Raw genomic sequence first — 3,768 nt, 5'->3', positions numbered from 1 at the left:
GAAATTTTTATAAACATTACTACATGAAAATTGATATTGATAAAGTATATACATAAGATTTTGATACTTAAGTTAAAATATCATCATTAGAGGGTAAAACATGTGCAGCTTATTAAAAAGCATTGATTATAATAAAAAGCTTTTTCTGAGTTCATTATTGTTGACTAGAATTTGCGGCCCTAGCATCTAGAGGATTCGTTTTGGACAGAGGAAATAACAGCAGAAAATGAACAGAAAATCTAAAAAATAAAATAGTCTAAAAAATCCCCATACCTATAGAAAGTTTCCCTCAAAAAATTAAAACTCTTTTAGTTATGAAATCTTAAGCTTCAGACAATAACAAAAACCTTAGATTTAATAGGAAAACCTTAAAATTAAACAAAACAAAAGTATTCAGTTTGTTTACATTACATAAATGCCGGGAATTATTTCAATAATAAGATGTCGTCTTTGCGTAATAAAATTTTAAAAAAGAGGCAAAAAGTCTTTATTCTTATTATGTTATTACTCAATAAAATACGCATTTATTAAATTAAGGACCTCTCTCCATAATTTTAAACTTTCCTCATAAGTTAAAAAAACTGTTTTCTTAAACTTTTTATAAGTATAAAATGTCCGTGAAGATTTTGTCGCAAAATTCGTCTGCTAAAAAAAGAAGTACACATTTAAGTGTTCATCAAAATAAACAAAAATATTAAATTTTAATGAAGCTATTTTATTATTGTCCGTAGCTAAATCGTTAAATTCCTCTTTTATTCATACGATTTTCTTTTTAATGAATACTTTTTTGTTATAATGGTCGTTTATTTTAATTTTAATTCATGTCGATATGTTATTTAAAGTTTGCCTGCAGTGGCGTGCGAAGCACTTTGTCTAGGGGGGGGCATTTTGAAGATTTTGTAAAATTTTGCCCCCCCCTAAATCAAAGTGCCCCGGGGGGGCACTTTGCTTTAGGGGGGGGCATTTTGATTATATATATTAATTTTAAATAAGGGCGTTTTAAGGGGTGGGATTATTTGATTGTGGGCCTTCGAGTCCTTATCCCTTCTTCCCCATCCCTATTTCCTATTTATATCCCCCATCTTCCCCCCCCCCATCTCTTCTCCCCCATCCCTTCTCCCCACCCTGCAATGACCGAAGGGAAGGGAGCTAGAAAGCATCTTCAAAAAAAAAGTACAGAAGATAATTTAACCTTCCCCCCCCCCCCCCCCCCACCACAAAACATTTTTTTATGGATGGAAGGGGATGTTGTAAAATCTCAGCAGGAAGGATGAATAACCCCAATAAAAATTTTTTTTTGGGGGGGGGAGATAAAAACACTCATTTTGGAAATAATTTACCAAAAATTAACCTAATATGTAAAACTGATTTTAAATATTTCTTTATTGTATGACAACAGAGATGACAACATCTTTAAGTAGCAAAGCACAAAAAATCATTAATAAGAATACAGACAAGTAGATTTAAAGAGCATCTTTTGAAATAAATATATATTTTAGGTAGAAAAAGTCACAAATCCTTTTTCTGTATGTTGTGTGATGACAGTCAAAGTAAATTACATACTGGATGCTCGAAACAGCGAGAAATTTTATTTTTTTAAATATTATAATCCACAAAAAAAATTTATCGTACCTAAAAACCAAAGATATAAAGAACTATGTAAAAAATAAAAAAAATTACTTGTCCTTTCATCTACAGATATAAAAAATCTCTTAGAAATATGGAAAACTTTGGGGTATAGTCTCTTTTGTGGCAACCCCTCTTAAGGGGCATTTCGTCGTATTTTCATAGTATCTTTTAATAGGTTATTCTAGGTTAAGTTAGGTCAGGTGATTTCCCCGCAGGGTTAGGCAATTAGCCCCGCAGGAGCTATAAATAGGTGAAAAGCTACTGTGAAAATATGATGAAATGCATCTTAAGAGGCAATGTCACAAAAGAGACTATACCCGAAATTTAAAAGATACAAAAATAGCCAAAAACGTTCTGAAAAGCAGTCTGACCTCCATGAATTTTTAATAGTTAATTATACTCCATAATAATGGGAATGTTAACATTAAGTTTTAGCCTTCTATCTTTAATTGCAGTTGAAAAAATCACATTTCCCACTTAGCATCATGTACTGACAGCCATAGTGAATTATAGAGAAGCTAAAAAGTTATATCAAAATACCCTACCCTCTTTAAATGGCACTTTAAAACTCTGTTAATTTTTGATTAAGTGGTGTTTCCAAGGATTTATAAGGGCGGTGCGTGAAGCGCACCTAAAAATATTTACTCCCCCTTTGAACTAAAATCAATTAAAGACAACAAGAGTGGCGTATTTTATCAAGTTAGGAATATAGAGTGTAGTTAGTTTTAAGGGTTTTTAATGAAAATTGCCATAAAAAAAACATGTCTTTTTGTAAGTGTATGTACACAAAAAAATGATAAACTTATCCTGAAAATAATATGACATCATATATAGTTATTCATTTAGACAGACATACAGTGTTGAGAAAAAGGCTTAGATAAATATCAACGCTGTTTCTTTTTTATATAAATAACTTTTTGATTAAATATTTGTTGTTTACACATGTTTTTATAAAAATAAAAACAAAATATACAATGTGTTAAAAAGCAGAAACCATTTGGAAGGGCGCGAAGCGCAAATTTTTTTTTTCAAATATGCAGGGAGGGAAGGGTTTTTGGGCTATTTATTACACTAGTCCCCAATATTTTATATAAAATTTTCTTATTCATTGGCTCAACAACTTTGGGGACTTTAATGGAATTTTATTGGTTGGTTAATTAAGTCGAGTTTCCATACATTTCATCCACTAATTGTAATCTATATAAGGGGTAATTTTGTGTATCATTATTGGGGATGTATAAAATTTCTTTGGTAAAAAGTTTATATTATACAAAATAAAATACTTCCTATTACCTGGTTTGTTATGTTCAGTGAAAAAAGATTATAACCTAATTTCTACACTAATTAAAAAATTTGGTAAGGTCAAATGAATAGTAACTGTCTGTTTGGCGCGAAGCGCCAAAATTTTTTGTTGTTGAGTATTTCTTGATCTTTTTTTTGGGAAACTGGGATAGTTTTGCTTTTTGTAGAGTAGGGGGCAAAAAGGGGCATTTTTGTTGACCAGGGGGGGGCAAAATGGGGCATTTTTCAACATTTAGGGGGGGGCAGGGGGGGCGGTTGCTAGGGGGGGGCAGGGGGGGCATTTTGGTCGCTAGGGGGGGGCGATTGCCCCAAATGCCCCCTTCGGTTCGCACGCCACTGTTTGCCTGAGCCCGCCAGGATGAAGATATTCCAAATGTTATAGCTGTTACAGAATTTGGTATGTCAAGCAAAGGTAAAAAAGAAAAGAAACCAACAGAATACTCATTGGTTTTAGTGAGGAAGAAAAGGCAATAGAAAAGGTAAAAGATTTTCAAATCCTTCTTTGTAGGATTTAAAACTCACCCCTTACTAAAATATAAACATAAACATAAATATCTAATGGAGTATATAAATAAACGGCGGCCAAATCGCCGCTCCCGCCGAAAACTGACGAATTTTTGAAAATCAAACTATAATTTTAAACATTTTCAGACGATTTAAGTTATAATTGTAACCCCCCCCCCCCCCCCCCCTAAAACAAAAACGCGACGGTTAATTTTGAGACGTTATATAATAGTCTATTTAGATAATTTTGCTATATTATAAAATTTGCTGTTTTAACTATATATGCTCAGACACCACACACACACACACACACACACACACACACACACACAC

Source organism: Acartia tonsa, chromosome 13 (assembly GCF_053477335.1).
Source record: "Acartia tonsa isolate MP-2025a chromosome 13, ASM5347733v1, whole genome shotgun sequence".
In the NCBI taxonomy this organism is placed as follows: Eukaryota; Metazoa; Arthropoda; class Copepoda; order Calanoida; family Acartiidae; genus Acartia; species Acartia tonsa.
This window is presented reverse-complemented; position numbering follows the sequence as displayed.